Source organism: Orycteropus afer, unplaced genomic scaffold (genome assembly GCF_000298275.1).
Source record: "Orycteropus afer afer isolate SDZICR_OR568_19922 unplaced genomic scaffold, OryAfe1.0 scaffold00014, whole genome shotgun sequence".
In the NCBI taxonomy this organism is placed as follows: domain Eukaryota; kingdom Metazoa; phylum Chordata; class Mammalia; order Tubulidentata; family Orycteropodidae; genus Orycteropus; species Orycteropus afer.
The window spans coordinates 13,305,693-13,329,610 of record NW_006921601.1 but is presented as its reverse complement, the minus strand read 5'-3'; the positions used below and the strand labels follow the sequence as shown (position 1 = coordinate 13,329,610).

At 42.5% G+C, this 23,918-nt stretch overlaps 1 protein-coding gene across 1 annotated transcript in view; it reads right to left on the bottom strand.

The window, feature by feature from the left end:
• INSC (INSC spindle orientation adaptor protein) overlaps positions 1-23,918 on the bottom strand; it is a 176,335-nt gene that overhangs the window by 114,972 nt on the left and 37,445 nt on the right. The gene's annotated exons all lie outside the window — the stretch shown is intronic.

Genomic DNA, 23,918 nt, shown 5'->3' with positions numbered 1-23,918 from the left:
TAGATTGCCCAGTCTTTTTCTGAGGAGTAGCTGGTGGATTGGAACCACCAGCCTTCTGGTTAGCAGTCAAATGCTTTGGGCACTATGCCACCAGAGCTCCCATATATTTTGTAAAGAATTTAAATATATTTATATATTTTTTCCTAGTCATAATATATATACATATATGCACACACATACTCAGAGACAGAGAAAGTTACCTAAAATCACATCCCCCCACTGCCCACTCTATTGTTATGACTTTATCGACATATACATACATAAGTAAGATCATATCACATATACTCCTTGATTAGGGACAACGTATATAGCTCTATACCTTATTATCTATCCCCTAACCTTTGCGTCCCACAATCTGGCAGGCTCATGGTAAACTATTGGGTGTCATTCCTTACGTTTCTCCACATTAAGTCATTCCTATACAGACTTTTACCTAAGTATGTATACATTTATAGGACTTTCTGATTCATTGCTTGGTTTATAAAAGTGACCATAACATATACATGTTGCATTTTTATTTTTTCATTCAACATAGAAATCCCTGCAAGTCACCCAGTAGAGTTCTAAACTTTATCTGTAATTTCTAAAAAAAAATTCCACGTGTGGATATACCACAATTTATTAAACCATTTTCCTATTATTGGCACTCACTTTGTTTCCAGTTCTTGGCCATTATAAACAATGCAACAATAAGCAACACTATAATATTCCCTGAATGTCTATGTACATATCAGTACATACATATACTATGAAATAGATCTCCAAGATAGTTTTTCATTTCAATTGTTGTTGTTGTTGTTGTTATGTGCCATCGAGTTGGCCCTGACTCATAGCGACCCCTCCTTGGGTTTCCGAGGCAGTATCACTACGGAAGTTCAATAGGTGTTGCTATATTGGCTTTCCAACACAGCATTGCTTCATATTCTTCCAACAATGTATGAGAGCTTACTACATAGATGTTGAATTTACACAGATGGCTCATTTCCCCCGGAATAAGTCAAACTCCTGAGAACGAGAGACAAGGGCCCCAGTGATCTGGTCCCAGACACATACCTCCCTTTCCCATCTTTCCCCATTTTTTTTTTTTTTTTTCTCTACACCTCAGGCACATGCAACCTCCCTATATCCCTAACATCCCACTCTTTTTCACAATCCCTTGTGGCCTCAAGCACATAGTTTTCTCTCAGACTAAAATCCCCTTTCCTTCTTCTCTACCTGGAAAGCTCCTTTTCATGCTGCAAGACCCAGATTTAATGTTAGAAATAAATAGTTGGCATCAAGTTGACTCCAACCATGGCAACTTTATGTACAATAGAACAAAATGTTACCCCATTCTACATCATCCTCTCAATAACCAGCACGTTCAAGTTCACTGTTGCAGCTATTATGCCAATCCATCTGTCTTAGTTATCTAGTGCTGTTATAACAGAAATACCACAAGTAGATGGCTTTAACAAACAGAAATTTATTCCCTCTTACTTTAGGAGAGTAGAAGACCAAATTCAAAGCACCACGCCTAGGGGAAGACTCTCTCTCTCTGTTAGCTCTGGGGGAAGGTCCTGGTTCCTTTCAACAACTGTGACCCTGACAGTCCTTGGAGATCTCCATGTATCTTGGCATCTAGCTTTCACTGGGTCTAGGATGTTCTCAGCAGAGGGACCCCAGGTCCAAAGGATGTGCTCCATTCCAAGCTCTTCCTTCTTTATGGTAAGAGGTCCTTCCTCCTCTGCTCACTTCTTTCTCCTTTATCTCTTCCAAGATAAAACGTGATGCTGGCCACACCCCAGGAAAACTCCCCTTCCATTGCATTAGGACCAGGAACTGAGTAAGGGTGTGGCTTGCCACCCTAATCCCCTTACAAAGCATTGGCTGATCATATCAGATTACATCACGGGGATGATTACATCCTTCCATAATTGCCAAACCACTGAGAATCATGGCCCAGCCAAGGTGACACATATTTTGGTGGACAAAATTTAACCAATGACACCATCTGACAGAGGGCCTCCCTCACCCCTACACTTCACTAAACATAAGGTCTCCTTCATCAATTGATCCCTCTTGATGATGAGTCTAAAGCAAGTGAGTTAGACAACGTTCTGTTCTGATACATGAGGTTTTCAGAAATAGACCACCAGGCTTTTCTTTCTAGTCTGCCTTAGACTGCAATCTCCACTGAACTCTGTCCACCATGAGTGATGATAGCATTTGAAACACTGGTGGCATAGCTTCCAACACCATAGGAACACACAAGCCACCACAGCATGACAAACTGACAGATGGTGGTGGAGCATTAATGTTACCTCCTCTGGAAAGCCTCCCCTGGGCCCTGTACCTCTCTGTGTATTAATTACACTCTGTTGTAATTTTTATGTTTGGCTGAACTCTCCAAGTGCTGTGAGGCATGTTCCTTCATATCTGCCTATTGTCAGTGACCGACATTTATCAACTACTCAATAATACATACTCAATAAACATATGCCAAATGAATGAATGACCTTGTGTTAAGCATTCACTGTGATAACTATACAGGAGATATCAGATGCATCCCCCATTCAGGCTACCTGGGGGAGGGGGGCTGAAACTAACACAATAAGAAAAGTGACATAGAAGATGGAAAAACTTATGATCACTGTGTTCTAGAGATACAGAACTGTGAGCCAAACTCACCTAGGGGCTGTTAAGAGACAACAAATACGCTAGTCATACACTCACTGACTCATTTACCCCATAAACACATTGTAGTGGACATCTGTTGTTTTTGTCTTCCTAGCATCCCTTTCTCCTTTTTGATCAAGAGCAGAAACAAGTTACCTTAGCTATTGGGTACCTAGATCACATCTTTTCCCTCTTCTTGGGAAGAACCCCCTTTCAATCATAAGGGTGGTCCCTAGTGGTCATGTCTGTGCTGTGTAAAACTGCCTCTACCCATAGTTGATGGTTAATTCCAGGGTAGGCTCCTGATCAGAGCTGCACTAATCCAACTCCCTCTCCCCAAAATTTGAAACTTAGAACCAAGCATTATAGAGACCCAAGTTGCTGGACATGAGTCATGTGAATAACAGCAACTTTAGTTATTCAGATTTGTTTACTTTTTCATGAGAAACTCCAGGATCACTTGGTGAGGTAAATTGAAGAATTAATTTGTATTGCTTGTAACCAAAAGAATATTTCCTAAAAACAAGTACACCAATAATTAAGGAAAGTTGAGTTATTGCCACACCTTAGAGAAAGGGTATTTGGGGAATTCAAAGGAGGAAGATATCCCTTCCATTTGGTGGTCAGGAGAAGCTGATTAGAGGGGGTAGCTTTAGAACAGGGTAGAGCTTGGACATGTGAAGGTAGTAAGAGCATATTCCAGAGTGGGGCACACAAAGAGACAAGGAGTTGGTCATTTGGGCTGGAGTTATAAGTTTCACAAAAGAAAGGGGCAGTGAGAAGAAAAGCTGGAACGATGAGCTAGGGCTCAGACTTTAAGAAGCCTTGAATGTCAAAGTAGCGGTTGGTCATTGCTGCTGAAAGTCCTGAGAAGCTATGGAATGGTGGCAGGTTAGGGCAATAGGGGTGGAGAACAGTGGCCTGGAGACTTTGCTAAACCATGGCACCTAAGATAAAACCAAGCATAAAGTAAGCCTGTGGTGCTGGGGCAAGTTTTCAGCATATCTCCTCGGAGAAAAACTCTAGGGACCCTCTGACTGGAGGCACTCATACCTTGTGACCTCTGGTCTGGATGGGAGAGGACCAGCCCAGCCCAGCAGCCATGGATGAGCCAGGAAAAGGGAAAAAAAGAGGCACATCTTAGGCTTATCCTGGGAGGCGTACTTAGATTTTAAACTCATATTTTCATCATCTCCCAGCCCCAACTCTCACTCTAAAATCTTTAAGCGTTTGAAAGAAAATGGGTTTTCAGAAACTGTGTTAATTAAAATTCTAGTCAATCCATCACTCTGCTAGAAGGAGAAGTGGATTGACAAAATTATTGATTTCTCCCATATGAGTGTTTGTGCCTATGAGTGTCTGTGTTTGTGGATATGAATTCATCTGTCTGTCCGTCTATATTATCTGTGACTGTATCTATGTGTCTGCATGTGTTTGCGTATCCTTACCTCCACAAATATGCAGATGTGTGCATTTGTGTGTGTGTGTGTGTGTGTGTGTTTACAAGTCTTAAGTCATAAACGTGATTATTAAAAATAGAGTGGGGCTGCTTAAGCATAATGACTTGCTTCCAAAAAATAGAGTATGGGAAGGGGGCGGGGGAGTAACTTTATAGGCAGAAACCTGGGAAACACTATCTTGACCAAGTGATCAAGGTTAACATCACCAGTAATAACATGTTTGTAGCATGTATCCCTGATATGCTAAGAAAAGATACTCTACCTCTGTGGAAACCTTCCCAAAAACACATAACCCAAGTTATGAGAAAATCATGTTATAACATGAGAAAATCATCAAACAAATCCAATTTGAGGAATAGTCTACAAAATACTTGACCCCAAAACTGTCAAGGTCATCAAAAACAAGCAATGATTGAGAAACTGTTATAGACTAAGAAATGTAATAACAAAATGTGAGATGATATACTGGCTGGAATCCTAAAACAGAAAAAGAACATTCATGGAAAACTAGTGAAATCTGAATATTGCCTAAACCAAACCAAACTCACTGCCATCTAGTCGATTCTGATTTATAGTGACCACCACTGGGTTTTCAAGGCAGTACATCTTTACGGAAGTAGATTGCCCAGTCTACCTTCTGTGGAGTAGCTGGTGGGTTTGAACCTTCAACCTTCTGTTTAGCAGTCAAATGCCTTAGGCACTACACCACCAGAGCTCTTTGAATATAGTGTTGTTGTTGTTGTTATTTGCCGTCGAGTCGGCCCCGACTCATAGCGACCCCTCCTTGGGTTTCCGAGGCAGTATCACTACGGAAGTAGGATTGCCCAACCTTCCTTCTGAGGAGTGTCTGGTGGGTTTGAACCGCCAGCCTTCTGGTTAGCAGTCAAGTGCTTTAACCACTATGCTACCAGAGCATAGTGTAGAGTTTGGTTAATAGCAAGATATTAATGTCAGTTTTTAGCTTTGATAAATATCTTGGTAACATAAGATGCTAACAAAAGGGAAAACTGGCTATGGGGTGCACTGGAACACTCTACTATCTTTGAAACTTTTCTGTAAATCTAAATTTATTTTCAAATTAAGAAGTTGATTAAAAAAAAAATTGGAGTCCAGATGCCAGACCTAAAGGCTCTTTATTCTGTCACTCCAAGAAGACATTCCCTTCTGTTGCTTGTTCCCTGGCTAAAAGCATGGGCTGAGATCGACTGTCTCCAGCTCTGTACAGCGAGCCTTATGGGGGGAAGAGAATCCAGTTCCAGTGGACAAGAATGTGGCACCTGGCTGGAGAGTCAATAGTGGAACTTGTAAGTGGAAGGAAAGGTCCCCAGGTTGGATCTTAGTATGGAAGTCATTCTCTCTGTGGAAAGGAACATGGCCAAACCAATTGGCTTTGTCTTCCAGTTGGGCTCCCGTTACCTGTCTTAGAGCCACTGGTGGTTGAATCACAGGTGATTCCCCATGACCTGTGCCTTCTGTGCTTGGCTTCCTCAGGAGCCCTCTTTCCAGCACAGCCAGGCCCCTCAAGCTGGCCCATGACTATTCTGCTCCCTCCCTAACTGCCTGAACAGGCCTTGAACTGGAGCTGCTAGATATGACCTAGGGGAAGAGCAGAGTAAGGCTATGCTCTGACCAAGCCTCTTTATTGCTTGGGACCAAGAAGTTCATTTGCTAGAGGATGTGAGTATAAGAGGAACTTCCATAGACACAGGGTGACATGGCTCACATACTGGCATGTGTGTTAGCAAGAGCTGACTCTATCACCATGACCTTGATCAGGCTGGTGTTATTTCTTCTTCTTCTTCTCCTACTCCTTCTCCTTCTCCTTCTTCTCTTCTTCTTCTTCCTCTTCCTCTTCCTCTTCCTCCTTCTTCCTCCTTCTTCTTCCTCCATCTTCTTCCTCTTCTTCTTTCTTCTTCCTCCTCTTCTTCTTCCCCTTCTTCTTTTTTAATTTCCTTTTATTGGAAATGTTACTGAAGTATAATATATACCAAAAAAGTAAGCAAATCATAATTCTGAACAGCAGCTCAATAAATTTCCCCAAGGTCAACACACCCATGTAGCCAGATCAAGAAACAGAATATACCAATACACTAGAAGCCTGCCTTGTGCCCCTTTCTGGTCACTCCCTAACCAGGGTAGCAATATCCTGATATATGACAAATAACATTTTAACACCTATAATAATAACTGTAAGTATAATAATGACTCAACGGCAGTGATTTGGTCTTGGTTTTGTTGTAGCAGGCATTGTGTAAGCTTTATATAAATTATTTCATTTACCACTAATGACAATTGTCTGAGGTGGGTATTATTATCATCCCCACTTTACAGATGAGTAAACTGGGATGCAGAGAAGTAAAACAACCTAGTAAAAAGGAATAGCACTGAGGTTCAAACTCTGTTCTTTTTCACTCCAAGATCTGTGCCCTTCATCTCAATGCTCACTGCTTCCCACCTTGTCCATTCCTTGGGGGGGTGGAAGGGAGTGGAGAGCAGGATGAGGTGGCCTTAACATAGGGAGATAAGGAAGACCATTGTCTCAAGCAATAACTTCAGAGGCTGCTTATGAACGACAGGAAAATAAAGGGAGACTGTGAGCTGCTGGCTCTGCCAAAAGCTCTGGCTTCCAGGCCTAACCCACTCCCAGCCATAGGAGCTGTCTTCTAGGGTGACAGCCTCAAACATGAGGATGGACAATAAATGCATGTGGGGAAAGCAGCCTGGTTTTCTTTGAGAAAGAGTTTAAAGTAAGTTTCATTTCTGGAGACTGTTTAAACAGAAACCCCCTCTTTCTCCCCAATCACCCAGCAAACATACCAAGAACAAGAATAATCTGCATAGAATAATAAACCCATTGGTCTCTGCCTCCTCTTAATCCTACTCAGTGTCACTAATCCTTGCCCCTTCTAAGCAGGCACATAACTACTTGGCAAGACCAACTCTGATCAGGACAAAAAGGACACTGGGAGGTTCTGGCCCAACAGCAGGTGGAGGGCAGAATGAGTTCACTGCTCAAGAGCTTCCTACCCAGCCTGACTTCTTCCAATATGTTTTGCATTCAAATTGCTCAAGTTACAAGGAAGCCATAAGTTAATAATACAGTTATGTTTAGCTGGGAAAAAAAAAAAAAAAATAGAGAACTGGAAAAAATAGTAACAAGAAAAGGTAGATAAAAGCCACCAGTAATAATTAAAATTTATTGAGCCCTCACAGTACTGCAAGGGCTGTGCACTTATGCATTGTTTTATTCTCTCAACAATCTGATTAAGTGTACCATATTACTGTCTCCATTTTATAGAGGAAGATACTGAAGTGCAGAAGGGTTTCATAAGTTAACATAGCCAGAAATCCAAACAGATAGCCTGACCCCTATACAGTCTCCTCACCAGTCTCCTTCATCAGATTCTAAGATATCCTCAAGGGCAAACACTGTCTGATTTATCTCAGGATCATCAGTACTTGGCACAAGGCCTAGCATACAGTAAGTATCAATAAATATTTAATTGAATCAAGTAAACCAGAGGCTGCTTAGAAGACTGGAGTTAAAATTTTAAACCACACCAGGCCAGCTAGAAATATTTTCCTGAACACAGAATGTGCATGAGTGGCCTGGACTACACACATAGGAATTCCCTGAACTCACCCTATCCTCTATTCTGGGACTATATTTCAGTAAGTGGTTAGAATGTCAGGCTAAGTGTAAGTGAGTTCCCTGCACCATGGTAAAAGTTTGAAAGTTAGTCATGTAACTAAATCCCACAAAAGGTATGATAAGAAAGAGTTTGGTTTTAAATAGAAACAGTTGAAATGAAAATCAGTAGAGCCGTAAAGACCATTTGTACAGGTGGCCCTCAAGATGTCTTTTCAAAGGTTCCTGTCTTCTACTAAGCAATGTCCTAGGTGAGTGGAGCTTGAATTCTTAGCAACCATTTCCCAATTCTCAGCATCTAATCTGAATTTATCAGCAAACAGTGCTTCAGTGAAGTGTGGATACATATGCAAGCGCTGGGGAAATGTCTAAAGCAACATTTGAGCTCTCCCAGAAAATAGGACAGTCCCCACATGACCTCAGTCCAAAGACAAAATATTCTCAACCAGTTCAATAAGGCTTACAACAGTAAGCAATATGTCTCAGTCAATCCTTAGCCAACTTGATTTAACACTACCAACATAGACTATGTGCCAGATCTTGTGCTATTTATCAGTGATCCCTGATTACACAGTCTAGACCTAACTGTCTATTTGGAAGCTCACACAGTCTAGAAGAGATAGACATACACAAATATAGTCCAACCTTGTTTTCATCCCAACATTATGAACCATAAGTCTCTCTCAAGTATTTCCATGAGTTCCCAAAGTCCTCTCTAAAAAAAAAAAAAAAAAGACTAATTCAATCAACCACAAGGTAGCACTGACTGATTCTGTCATCCTTTCTTGCACATTTTTATATTTGTTATTACTCCAGGTGCCAGGACCTGACCTGCCCACTCAGCATAGCTGACTATCCTTCCGGTTATGGGCATGTTCTCTGGACTACCTGAGCTACCTCAGGCTGTCACAGTTACCACTTTTCCTCTTACTGCTGCATATTTCAGGTACCATCATATTACCATCAGAGACAGGCATACCATTGGGTCTTCCAAGCAACACTGTGACATCTGTGGCTTACCACTGTTCCCACCAGAGAATGAATTCTGGCGCTGTATTATCTGGATTAAAATCCCAGCCCTGCCACTTGCTAACTATATAACTGTGCAAGTTATGTAACTTTTCTCTGCTTCAGTTTTCTCATAGGCAAATGGAAAAGATAACAGTACCCACCTACCTCTTAGAATGTTTGTTATTTTGATTTGGATAAATCAAAAACCCATGGATAATATTTATGTCAAAATTAGGTGATTGGGTGTCTCCACAAACCTCAAAATGCAAGCAGGTGGGGACAAACTTCCAAAACCTACAAGACCTGCTTTGAAAGAAAGTAACAAATATTAAAGATAGTTAAAGAAGATCCACACAATAGGAAGAAACCCAAGGAAATGGAACGAATACTAAAAATAATACAGCAGTAAAATTTTACTAAGAGGAGGAAAAGAAGTCTTAAAACTGCATAGTAAAAGAGCACACCACATACCTGAGAACAACCACACAAGACATATTCTAGTAAGATTATTCAAAAACCAAACTCACTGCTGTCAAGTCGGATCTGACTCATAGCAACCCCTCCTTGGGTTTCAGAGGCAATATCACAATGGAAGTAGATTGCCCAATCTTCCTTCCTTCTGGTTAGCAGTCAAGTGCCTTAGGCACTATGCCACCAGAGCTGTTAGTAAGATTATTAGACTTTGAAAAAAAGAAAAACTCCTTTGGATGTCTGTTGTTGTTGTTGTTATGTGCCGTCAAGTCAGACCCGATTCAGAGTGACCCCTCCTTGGGTTTCCGAGGTGGTATCATTATGGAAGTAGATTGCCCAACCTTCCTTCCAAGGAGGGGCTGGTGGGTTTGAACCACCAGCCTTCTGGTTAGCAGTCAAGTGCCTTAGGCACTATGCTCCCAGAGCTCCTCACCTTTGGATGTCTAGAAATAACTAGTTATTATTACTTAAAAGGAACCAAATATTATGTTATCACCAGTTTTGTTTGTTTGTATGTTTTTTACAGCAATGTTTTATACCAGGGGATAAAAATAGAGTAACATATTCAAGATACTCAAGAAAATAAAGTGTGAGCCAATGATTTTACATTCGGCCAAAAATGACTTTCAGGTATAAAATGGAACTTTGAGCTCTGGTGGCAGCAGCAGTCTTGCAGAACAATCATTCAAAAATGATTAAAAAGACAAATCAACAGGATTTAGATTCTGACTGATACAGATTATAAATGATAGGAAGTTGTCAAAGATAAGACTCAGATTCTTAACTTGGCAGCTAAATGGATAAAAGAAACAAGTTTGGAAGGCAGGATCATGGGTTCAGTTTGAAATGTGTTGATTTTAATGAACCTACTCTTTTAGAGTTTTTTTAAGAACTCCAGTCCCTCTCACTGGACTTCCCTCCCTCAGATCTTCATTCCAAAAACTTCCAGGTGCACCCAGCATTCACACAGAGTGTGTGTCTCCCACAAACATACTCTCACAAACTCCATCTTAAATAGTCATTCATTCATTCATCAAATATTTACTGAGTGCCTTCTATGTGCCAGGAACTATTCTAGCTGTTTGGGTTACATCACTGAACAAAATAAACAAGCATCCCTGCCCTTATGGAGGGTACATTATAGCAGGAGAAAAGAGACAATAATAATAGTATTAAAAAAAAAAAAAAAAAAAAACTCTTACTGTCATCAAGTTGATTCAACTCATAGCGACCTCCCCTTGAGTTTCCTAGGTGGTACCTCTACCGAATTAGATTGCCCAATCTTCCTTCCAAGGAGTGGCTGGTGGGTTTGAACCGCCAGCCTCCTGGTTAGCAGTCAAATGCCTTCGGCACTACACCACAGAGCTCCCAATAATAATATAGTAATATAAATAAATTCATGGTATGTTAAAAGCAAAATAATATCTATTAAAATGTAAATGGGTAGAATAAGGGAGATCAAGATTGCTCCTGTGTCAGGGCCACGGAGGTAATTAGCATTTTAATTAAGTGGTTAGAGTAATACTCATTGGAGAAGTAAGACTTGAGCAAACACTTTAAGAAGGTGAGAGAATCAGCCATGCTGAAATGTGGGTAATGAGCATTCCAGGCAGAGGGAATAGCTAGTGCAAATGCCCTGGGTTAAAGTATATCTGGTCTGTGTGAGAAATGGCAAGGAGTGAAGTCTGAACAAGACTGAGGTGAGCAAGGTAAAGATGAGTAGCTAAGCTCAGAGAACTGGGGTCAGATCACGAAGGCCCTCAGAAGCCATTGTAAGCACTTTGGGTTTCACTGAGTAAACAGGAGACAGCTTCTTGAGTCCTCTGAGGAATTCTGTCACCAGATGTCAGCTGGCTCCACCTAGTCCATACCTCTCTCTGTAACCCAACTTGGAAGGCTCTCTCACTAAGACTTTACAAAAACAACTCATAGCTTAACTTAGAATGACTTAACCTAGGCTATGCAGTGATCTATAAACTGTTTACTAAACAATTACTTTAAGCATAATTATTTATGCAACAAACTATAAATAATTTACAGTGCAGTTAGAGTATTCACTTCCAGTCTCTCTGCACTGAGGCTCCAGTGAAGCCCCAGCCAAGTGTGACCACAGGGAATACTGTTACTGTGAGCTTGGTCAAATCTTCCAATGTCTTCATCACACTGCTGATCTTCTTCTGATCCCACGCTAAGCTGCATCAGCACGGGGCATTCTATGCATCAGGATTTTGTGTAGGTGGCTGAGAATTCTCTATCCTATTCCCCAACCACTCCAAGTTCACATTTTAATTGACGATGCTGAAGATCTCATTATAGCCCTGTTTCTAACTTGCCACTGATTCATGTGTGCAATGCTAGCATCATTAAGGAAATTTTGTCTCCTTCAACAGACTCCACAAAATGCCTCCTGCATCCACTTATTACTTGGAGAATGGCCACTTTCCCACTGTGCTTCTGCATGTCCTCTCTCATTTCCATGCACTGACTTCCTGCTCCAACTGTAGCAGTAGAAGGGTTTTAAGATTGACATTACCTAGAAATCCCCATTTTCATTATTCATCATACCCACTTAATGTTTGACATATGCTTTCCATAACATTTTCAGTTAATTAAACTGCTCAATATAACATGGTAAGAGAGTTGATCCTATATTTCAGCTATTCCCAAGAGTGCTGGGGAAGGAGAAGGAGGAGGTGACACCAACACACCCTGAAACTAATAACAGGGGGATCATTTGGAAATGGGCATGCATTATGGCACTACAGATGCCTTGTCATATCCATTTTTCTAGGATGTGGTCCTCCATCAATCTACAGGAGGGTTTAAGGGTAGAGAAGAGATTGAATAATCAATTTTTCAGTAGTCTAGCATAGTTCCAAGCATGCTATAAAGGAAACTATTAATAGAGCACCTTCTGTGTGCCAGGTGGAGACCAAGTCTTTCACATACATCTAGTTGTATTCACTGAAGCTCTCTTTATTAAGGTTTCCTCTGCTCTCCAAAACTAGAACATTTCTACGAAACATTTTGTAAGCCAAAATGGCATAAAGCAAAGAAACAATTATCATTAATTTATATGGGAAAAAATGTTGACCCAAAAAATAACCTACCAAGTAATACCAAATAACACATAAAACCTAAAATAACACTAACATATAGTGTTCAGACAGTTGAAAGGTATGGCTGTTAGATGCTGAGATGCTGAGTGTAATTCCTGGGGAAGGAGCAATGCCACTCTCACTGGTTGGGGTGCATGCTGGCTCATTGACACCTTGCTGCAAAACAAATACTGAATGCTAGTTTTGCTTTTTGCCTTTTTTTGTAATAGTGAAAATCCTCTACGGAGTTCTTTTTGTTAATAAAAAACAGATACTAATGTAAGCCTTTCGTAAAAGTGAAATGGTGTAAAGTGAAGTTTTGAAAAGTGGAGGATACTTGTATTCCTGTTTTACAGAGCAGGGAAGACTGAGAGAAGTTCCTAAAGCTAGTCAATGACAGTGCCCAGGTAGCTGCACCTGACTCCAAAGTCTGTGCTCCCCACCTCCCCAGTCTGTCCAGAACCTTAATGAAGCTCATTATTGTTTCTGTTTCAGAAATTCAAAAACAAAACAAACCCCACTGCCATCGAATTGATTCCAAGTCATAGTAACCCTATAAGACAGAATAAAACTGCCCCATAGGGTTTCCAAAGCTATAATCTTTATGGAAGCAGACTGCCACATCTTTCCCCCACAGAGTGGCTGGTGGGTTCAAACCACCAACCTTTTGGTTGACAGCCAAGTGCTAAACCACTAAGCCATCAGGGCTCATATTCAGGCAATGAAGGAACCTGAATTTATATTCAGGTAACTTTCCAGTCCAATGAGTCAATGCATACATCTAACAGCTGCCTCCTGATGACTCAGAGCCCCATCTTATAGACTCTGTCACACTCAGCCATTTAGATGTTATCTGAGAAGAAAAGAACATCATTAATACTTCCTGGCCTTTCATTAACTCATACATGAGTTTCCTGTTAACCTCCAAATATATGTGTGTGTATATATGCATTTCTTGCATGTTGTTGTTGTTGTTGTTATGTGCTGTTGACTCGGACCCAACTCACAGAGGCCCCTCCTTGGGTTTCTGAGGTGGTATCACTACAGAAGAAGATTGCCCAATCTTCCTACTGAGGAGTGGCTGGTGGGTTTGAACCACCAGCCTTCCGGTTAGCAGTCAAATGCCTTAGGCACTACGCTACCAGAGCTCCTGTTTCTTGCAGATATGATGGTATTAAAAATAAGAACACCTGATTAGGGACCATCACCTGTGTCCTCACTCCACTTTCACTTCTCAAGAGCTGTGTGACCTAGCACATGACTTCCTGTCTCTGAGCTTGGGTTCCCTGATGACCTGCTTTCCAGCTCAATTCACACCACTGTCTCAGCCATGCTGACTATAAGAGTTTATGTTCCTGTGCCCACAGATCTGCAGCATTTTTCTTTCCCGTAGCATACCACTGCTTCCCCTTGTTTAATTATATGTTTAATGTCATCTTTATCCACGGGACTCTAAGGAGACAGGTCTTGTGTCTGGCTCCTCCTCCCTACATGCTTCTCCTAACATTGGCCCTGACACATCGAAGCTCTCTCAGTGTATATTTATGACACCGAATTAAGTTGACAAATCTATCAAGTGGGGATAATAACAACCTGCATTGCCTGTCTTATAGGGTTTTTGTAAGGATCAAGGGAGATAAAATCTATAATAATTATTGCTAATATTTACTTAGGTAGGCCCTGTGCCTGCAGAGTGTTCCACTCATTTAGTTTTCACAATGGCCTTGTGAGAAAGGTAGTCTTATTATCTTATTTTCACAGATGAGGGAACTGAAGTTTGAAGAGGCTAAGTAACCCATCTGAGATCACACAGCACAGCAGTGGCAACATTTCACTCTGAATCTAGCTCATCGGACTCTAGACTCCATGATCTTAAATGCTGCACTACACAGCTCAATGAAAGGTCTGAAAGGTCGTGCTCTGTCCACGTCATGTTTCGCATACAGGAAAGAAAGAAAGAGGGAAGGGGTGGAGAGGGGAGGAGGGAGGGAGGAAGGGGGAAAGGGAGGAAGGAATGGAGGGAGGAGGCAGGAAGGAAGGGAAAGAAAGAAACAAGACTCACTGCCACTGAGTCAATTCTGACTCATAGCAACCCCCATAGGGTTTCCAAGGCTGTAAACATTCCAAGGCCTCATCTTCCTACCATAGAGCAGCTGATGGTTTGAACAATTGACCTACTGGTTAGCAGCCAAATCCTTTACCCACTGCACCACCAAAGCTCCTTATAGTCAGTATAACCAAAAAACCATACTCACTGCCGTGGAGTCGAATCGAACTCATAGCGACCCCTCCTCTGGTTTCCGAGGCAGTATCACTACAGAAGTAGAATGTCCAACCTTCCTTCCGAGGAGTGGCTGGTGGGTTTGAACCACTAGCCTTCTGGTTAGCAGTCAAATGCAGAGCTCCTCATAGTCAGGTAAAAATTATAAATACATTTCACACACGCAAACTCAGTTACTCCTGCTGGTTGCCCTAAACCCTCATAACTAGGCTATTCTCTTTACTTTAAGGAGAATATTTGTATTTGCCAAAGTGGAAGTTCTAAGAGAATTCACACACCTAATTTCTCAGTTGCCATCTGGATACTGTCAGCGAGTCTGAGAAATGAGGGTGAAAATATAGAAATCACCACTAGAGGGTTTCCAAGAGCCAATCACCACATCATCTGCCAGGTTCTAGAGACTCCATCAACCTCTGAACTTCCACTTGGACCCTCCTCCTCCACCACGTCCTCATTCCGCCCTCAAGCCTCAGGCCCTGACCAAGGATGCTCTAGCCCAAGCTGTAGGCAGACTCCAAAGACAAAAATAGAAAATCCTTCATTGGGCTGAATTGTGAGAACTATTTCCAAAAAGGCCCCCAGACTCAAAGGCCAGGGGAAGCTGCCTGCTCCACCAAGTTCCACAGCTAGAATATGTTCAGGCCAGGCCTAGAGCCTCGACCTCCTGGTGTTTCCTATAGGCCTGCTCAGCACCAATCTTGTTCTAGAAGCTGAGGCTACAAAGCTGAACAGGAGAAAATTCTAGCTTCACAGTGCTCAACCAAGACTTCCAAATAGGCAAGAGAGTATTCACCCACATTTTAATCTTAAAGTAATTACAATCATAACTAATGTGTTGAGTTCAAGTGGTAGGCCAGGCAGTGTTCTCAGCCCTCTATATACATGATCTCCTTTGATCCTCCCTACAACCATATGAAAGAGGTGCTGTTATTATTCCCATTTACAGAAAAGGAAATTCTGTCCAGAGAGGTCACATCATGAGTAAGTGGTAAAACCATTCCTCAAACCCAGGTCACTAGAGTTCAGATCCTCATTTTATCAACTAAACTCCACACTGTCAGCAAGAAGCTGTGAGCAGGATGGTCTAGGATCACAGAGCACAGAGGGTCTGACCTTGCATGGGAATATTTACATAAAGAAAATGACATTCCCCTGGTTCTTAGAGGAGAAGAGTTGGCCAGGATGATAAGGGCAAAAGGACTTCTACACAGAGAATCATGTGCAAAGGCCTAGAGACAAAAAAAAAAAAAATAAATAAACAACTAGTAATAGGACAAGAAGTTTCTTTGGACTAAAGGATGCTTATGAGGGAATGACCAGGAAAGGGGCTGGAGAGAGAGACACAGGAACCAGTTGATCTAAGACCTTGAAGCACATAATTAAGAAATTGGACTTGACCCTGAAGGCAATTTGGAGCAAATGGAAACATCGTAGAGCAAGGCCATGACATAATAGTGTAAGTCCATTGACCTGTTGCCATTGAGTCAATTCTGACTCAAAGTGACCCTATAGCACAGTAGACCTGTCCATAGGGTTTCCAAGATTGTAAACCCAAGACTATATGCAAACAGACTACCACATCTCTCTCCCATGAAGCAGCTGGTGAATTTAAACCACTGACCTTTTGGTTAGCAGCTGAGCAGGGAGTATAAAATGGACCCCAAAAAACTGAAATAAAATATAACGTTGTTGTTGAGTCTAATTCTACTCATGGTGAGTGAATACATGAGGTTGCCCTGAGAAAATGGACCAGGGCAGGGTTAAATACAAGACAGGAGGATGACCTGTTATTAAACAGGAGATGACTGTTATTAAACAGAGAGATGATGGAGGCCTGGACTAAGGCTGTGACATGAAATAGGAAGAAGGTGATCTGAGAGGGAGGTCAGAGGACATGAGGGTGAAAGAGAAGGAAGGACCAAGGTTGACTTCTAGGTTTCTGGCCTGGTGAGCAATGCTGTCACTTACTGAGATAAGAAACACATCCAGAGAGGAGTTAGCTTTTGTTTTGCTTTGATTGAGGGTGAGGCACTATGACAAGTGAGGTGCATGAGGTCACAGCAGAAGTGAGGGTCAGGCCCTACAGAAAAGTCCGTCAAGGAGACCCCAGCTTTTCCAGGGAGGTAACAAGGCCTAGTAAACCCCACGTGACCCAGCTGTGAGCCCATCCACTCCCAGCCGTGGTTACTGTGTCGCCACATAATGAGCTGTTCTTCTCAATTTTGGAGTCTATGGACTGCAGCTCATTAAGGTTTGGACTGTGTTAGGCACTGAGCATCCCATAATTGCATAGCTCTCCTGGCTCTCTGTCATTAGCTCTCTGGCTCTCTGGGCTCCTCCTCTCCTACTAGAGTTTCTGACTGACCCAACATAAAAAGTCTAGTTGAACAGGGTAACCCTGACTGTGCAGTGGGGGCTGCCTGCTTTCCCCTGCACCCCTCTACTCTCAGTGGTTATACTGTCCTCAGCCATGAACTTCGAGCTACCTTCTGATGACTGATGCAACTACAGATGACTGATCCTATTACTCACATAGAGGAAGGGAACTGAAAATTGAGGTCAAGACAGATGGACTGACAATGAGTCACGCTCCTTTCCTGGTGGAAAACCACCACAGTCAGGACCCAGTAGGGTCTCTCAGCCAAGGACCCAGAAAAGCCAGAGGCCAGGACAAGGGTTTTGATTGTCTCAGTCTCCTTAGTGAACCAGACCCTGAACCTGATGCTAGAGATTGCTTCAGTGCCTGGGGAGCAGAGGGACTATGCCAGCCAGTGAATAGCATCTCCAGAGCCCTGCTCAGTTCTCAACATAGCTCCGAGAGAAGCAGATGCCCACTCCCTAATAACATTCATCATAGCTCTTAGATGGTTACTGTCCTGGACATCTGGAATGAGGTGACCAAGCCCCAAAATTTGGGCTTGCTGGAGTCTGGCAGGCTCTAAACACAAAGCCAGATGCAACCACAATCATCTCCAAATACCAAGCAACTGAGCAGATGATTTTTTTTTTTTTTAAAGCTGGAATTATCCAGGGTGGAGTTGGAGTGGAGGAGAGAAGTTAGCAAAGTTTCATACTAAGGAATTACTGTATGAAACAATGGGCTCCCAAAATATTTCTCAGGACTATGGAATTAACTAGCCACATGACAAACATGGAGGATTACCAACTATAAAGCACCTTCTGTGGACAAAGCACTCTCTCCTTTAACCCTCAAAGGGGCTTAATGGCTGGAGATTACCATTCCCATTTTACAGATGTAGAAACTGAGGCTCTGAGGCACTATATAACTTTTCCAAGGCCTCATTGTTAATAATTAATGATAATAAAGCTAAACTTGAGTGCTATTATGTTCTGGGCACTGTGCTAAGTGTTAGAAATCTTAATTACTCATTTAACTCTCAAAACGATCCTGTGAGGCTTGCATAACTGACATTTGGTAGGTTAAGTACCATGACCAGGATTACACAGTGAATAAATGGAAACAAGAATCCAGGCAATGTGAGACCAGTGTGTTGCTTTTAGCTATCATGCTATGTTGTTGTTATTGCTGTTATGTGCCATCGAGTCGAACCCAACTCATAGCAACCCCTCCTTGGGTTTCTGAGGCAGTATCACTACGAAAGTAGATTGCCCAGCCTTCCTTCCAAGGAGTGGCTGGTGGGTTTTTGATGATCTTTAGTAATTTAGCTGATATTCAGACTCTGATATGTGTGACTCCAAAGCCAGTGCTCTTTCTACCATGCAAGACTCCCCCAAAGTGAAATTTTGCTGCCTTTTTAAAACTTGTCGTCATTTAACAATTATAGTGTCTACCCAGAGAAACCAAACCTGTTGTCTCCAATTCAATGCTGACCCATGGTGGTGCCACGTGGTACAACTAGAACAGCGCTATAGGGTTCTCTGGGCTGTAATCTTTACAGAAGCAGGTCACCAGGCCTTTCTTCTGCAGTGCTGCTGGGTGGGTTCAAAGCACCAAACTTCGTGGTCAAGCACAAACTATGTGTGCCACTCAGGGATCTATAGGGATGTCTAGTCATTTTCAAATCTTTGTTTTGTTTATTTGTGAGAGAAGATCTGGTAGGTGTATGTTGTTGAAATTCAAGACAGAACTCCTGGTCCCCCAGTCTCATCATCACTGTTCTCTGACAAGTTAGCACCAGATGCACTGCCTGAGCAGGAAAGCCAGGGAGGTTGTGGAAACAGAGCGGAGAGTGGCCCTCTCAGGATCTGATGGCGAAGGGGCCTCAAACCCCTTGCTGGCCTTTCCCTGCCTCTGCCATTGCCTCTTGATTGTTCCCTTCATTCTTTAAAGCTCATCACTGGGAGAACCTTACCATGCCTGACCCTTCAGATGACAAAAGGAACAATTATTCCCAGCTCAGTAGAGCCATGTCCTAGCCACCAGATGCTGACCTTGTCCCCAGCTAATCATGCTGTCCTGACATCCAAGTGTTCCCCAAACTCTGAGCTTTCTGGAACCTGTGCCTACTCTCTTGTTGGCTCATTTTCATTTCTTTTCACTTAGGCTGGAATTTTAATCAATCATTCCTTCAGTCTGAAATTTGGATTTCTGTGCCCTACTCCATCCCAAGAGAGCCCTTGGTGGCACAATGGTTAAGCACTTGGCTACTAACCAAAAGACTGGCAGTTCAAACCCACTAGCCACTCCATGGGAGAAAAATGAGGCAGTCTGACTTCCATAAAGATTTATGGCTTTGAAAACCCCATGGGCAAGTTCTACTCTGTCCTATAGGGTCACTATAAGTTGGAATCAACTCGATGGCAGTGGGTTTGATTTTTGGTTGGTACTCTAGCACATCTGTTGTGTGAAGTGGGGAGTTCTCTGTAAATTTACACTTTACTATACCAAAAACACTTGGTAATGGCCTCCAAACATCTGTTGAGCACCCCAATGTGGCAGACACTAGGCTAGGTGCTAGGATTATAGAAAGGAAGTGGCAAGAATATGATCCCTATGAGGGCACTGCCATTTATTGCTCAATGACATATTCCCTCCACCAAGAAAAATAGTGGGAGTATCTTAAAACCAAAAAACCAAACCCACTGTCATCAAATTGATTCCAACTCATACTGACCCCCATTGATTTCCAAGGTGGTAAATCTTTACAGTAGATTGCCTCATCTTCCTTCTATGGAGTGGCTAGTGGGTTTGAACTGCCAACCTTCTGGTTCAGTCAAATGCCCTAGGCACTGCACCTCCAGAGTTCCTTTGGTGTATCTTAGGCACTCAATGAATGTTTACTGAGTGAATAAATGAAGGACTGTAAATAAACAATTTGGTCCACTGTGCTACACAAGGCATTTTGAAGTAATCGACAGAACTATCAGAACACAGAGAAGGGACATTTAATTCAAGTCAGGATATCTCAGAAGATTCCCACCCCAATTCTTGAAGGCTGCATTCAAGTTTACCTGCAAAGTAGAGTTAGTTATAAGAGGACAGAGTTTCAGATAGAAGAATCAGCAAGTGCAAAGAAGTGCAGGCATGGAACCATGTGTTGGGAAAAGGACAAGTGGCTGGAGGGGTAGAGAGGAAGTTGGAAATAAAGGACTGAGTCAAATTGAGAAATGTGCTGGAATTCTATGGTCCATGGGTTTATCTGTGTTATATTCCATAGAAGAAGGGCACCATTATCTCCCATCGAATACATCTCCTGTCTACACCAAGAGATGTCTATAAACCTGAATAGGCCATACCCTTAGATGCTGGAAGGAACTCTCAATATACTAAGCCTTGAAATTTCTACCTCATCTATAAGGCAAATGCTAAACCCTTTGTGTATTTCATAGAAAGGAAGATCTTGTTTTGGTCAAGTGGGATTGCTTTCCCAGCCCTGAGGCCCGAAAGTGCAACGCTCTTGTTCATAATCCTTTCTAAAAAAGACTATCCAAAATTCACTCAACTGCCCTGCGGGCATTTGAAATACCAGTGGCATAGTTTCCAGCATCACCACAACAAGGAAGCCGCCGCTGTACAACAAACTGACAGACAAGTGCTGGAAATTCACTCATAGACCCTCAGAAAGGCAGAACAAGATGGAGAAGAGGATACGTTTGCCTACTTTCTCATTCTCAGTTGAAGAAACTAAAGCTCAGAGAGGGAGAAGGATTGTCCAAGGACACACAGCAAGTTAGGGCAGAGTCAGGGCTTCCAAAGAAGGCAAAGGGAGGGAGAGAGGAGAAGGAAGAAAGGGAGGGATGGAGCCAGGCAGGCAGCCTCTGGCTTCTCTAGTCCATACTTTTCCCACCACATTCTGCTGATCTCTCAGCAAGAGATTTAATGACAAAATTGTAGAACGTTTTTTCTAGTAAACTTAAAACCAAAGTCTAAAAATATTTTTGAATTATTATTCTTTAGAAGAAAAAAAAAAAATGTCTCTCCAACTCGCTGAGTCCTTCAACCAATTAGATCTTTGGCTCCCACTCAGAGAAAGTATTTAAATTAATCAAGATAAAATTCTAGCTTACCCTTTCCCTCCAAGCAGCAGTTTTCTACCAAAAGAATGAGAATAGCTTGTTGGGAACAGAGAAATGTCTTGGAGAAGAGAACAAAACTCAAGTTATTTAACTTAATTTCTTACAATCACTTGAGTCTCCCCAGGTAAGGGCTTATTATTTACTCATCAAATATTTCTGAAACATTTATGCAGTCAACAACCCCTTGCTGAGTTCCTACTGTGTACATTCTAATCCTAGTCTGGAGCACAAATATGAATCAGATATCAATTCAACTCTCAGGCCCTCAGGAAATGTATCATTGAGTAGGGAAGATGGCATGTGTATAAATGTATTGCATACCATTACACTACCCGGGGCCTGGCCCAAAGTTTTCAGTCAAAAACAAATTTCATTTAAATGAACACAGTGAAGGAATGCAATTGATATCTCTGTTATGGATTATTGCTATAAAAGAACTTCATTGGGCCTAGGACACAGAGCTTCTAGAATTGGAGGCTGAGTGGAAGAAAGGCCTGGCAATCTACTTGTGAAGGATCATAGCCATTGAAAACACTACAGAGCAGCTCTGCTCTGACACACATGGGGTTGCCATGAGTTGGGAGTCAAGTCGATGGCACCTGGTTTGGTTTGTTTCTCGGTAGGGGACTGGGAGAATGAACCTGAGAAACATAGCTCAGGGAAGTCAGGTCCCTACAGTGAGGACAGGCACTGAAGAGTATTAGGACTGCACCATTCCCCTCTCTGGGCCTCAGTTTCCTCATTTATATTAAAGGAGTGGCATAGGTGAGCTCTGAGGAACCTTCCAGCAACAACATTTTATGATCACAGTTCCCAACAGTATATAAGAAGCTAAATTCAACCTCTATTCTTAAAAATAACTATTAAAACATTAGGAACTCTGGTAGCATAGTGCCTAAGGCACTTGACTACTAACCAGAGGCTGGCAGTTCAAACCGACCAGCCACTCTTCAGAAGGAAGATGGGGCAATCTACTTCCGTAGTGATACTCGGAAGTCCAAGGAGGGGTTGCCATGAGTTGGGTCCAACTCGACGGCACACAACAACAACATTGAATCACTGTCCCTCTGCCTTCACAAGGTCACACCCTATATTTCTGTGGATTTCTCTTGGGAAAGGGAAGGATTCTAACTTTGATGGGCTTTCCTCTTGGTTTAAACTACAGGAAAAAGTTCAATTAACCCATTGACAATTACAGTCTGCACATTTCACCACAGGCAGAGAAAAAGACCCAGGGGCAGAAAACCAACCACAGGTGGGGGGTGCACACATGCAAGCCATTATCTACAGGCTCGCCTGTTATGGCCCCCACTGGCTCCAGAAAACTGGATGTCTCATCCCCAGCAGGCCAAGGGCAAACCCAAAAGGCCCCTACCACTAGCTGCAGCTGCACCCAGCCCTAACTCAACTCAAACTCCTGACTGAACAGAAACCATGTGAGAGAGTGAGTGATTCACCCTCAGTGAGAGGTCCCAGATGGAAGACCCAAGTTGTATGCTCCCTAAAAGTCCATGCCTGATGGGCCAAGGAAGAAATCAGTGAATAATTAAAATGCAGTCAGTTTCCTCATGTGACAGACACTGTGATATGCCACTCAAATTCCCATATAAGAAAGGACTCATTTCTTCACCTGCTGAAAGCCCCTCCAGATGTTGCCACCTCCCTAAAGTCACTCCTTCCTGCAGAAGGCCACTCCAATGACTGATCAAGGTGGGGGCATAAAGGTCCTGGCCAACGAACAACTAAGACGCTAAAGTTCCCTGTGAAGTTAGCTGAGGTTGTCAGCCTGTGTTGCAACTCAACTTATCCATCTGCCCAATCCTGCTTCCTCCCCATCCCTTCCATAGGTATTGATCCCAAAAGCACTCCCTAATAACAGTCCTGAGCTCTAGACTGCATCTGAAAAGAGATAAGCCCAACCTGTGACCCCTCATTTGCAAAAGATAGATAATAATAATAATGATACATATTTAGTGAAGATGAATTACTGAATATAGAAGTACTTAGCTCATAGCAAATGCTCAATAAAGGTAAGTCAACTTTGTTACTGGGATTGGTAAAAGCCAGCCCTTTAATCAATATCCTCACTTTGACCTCTCACTAGTAGAAGCCTAGAGAGATGTCCCAGCTTGATCTATTAAGTAGTGAAAGGAAAGACTGAATGGGATGTCTGAAGATAACCTTGTGTGTGACTCTCAGATTGGCCTCCAAGTCATTCCCTAAGAACCTACCCATAGGCACTGGGCATCAGGATCCCTGAAGGAAATGAGGTCTGTGATAGAGGAAGGCATAACCCTGAGAATGTACAGACTGGGGTCAACACACTGACTGCTACAACTGACCACCATGACTCACCACCATGCTAAGTCCCAGCTCCATCACCACCATTCCCAGAGCCAACAGGGGAATCAATGCCTTGAGTGCGAAGATGGGAGCCCAGACACTAAGAAGAAACAAAGACCAGCTAGGGACATAGCAGCCACCATTTCCTGCTTTCCAGAGAAGTGATCTCTTGTCCCCTCCATTCCCACCAATAAATCCTGGAACCTCCAGGGAGGTATTTAGTGTTAAGTTTGCAAGTGTTTCCATGACTGAAGGAGGGAGGTTGTTAGTGTTATTAGCATGGCTTGGAGAGGTGTGGGTTTTGTATTTCAAAGTACAGTGGAGGCTTGGAGAGCTCTTCCTTCTGGACCCAAGTACTCATAACAACCCTTTCAAACAGCTATCACTGTCTACATGTTATAGAAGACAAAACTGTTGCTCAGTTTAAGCAGCCACCCAAGGTCACAGGG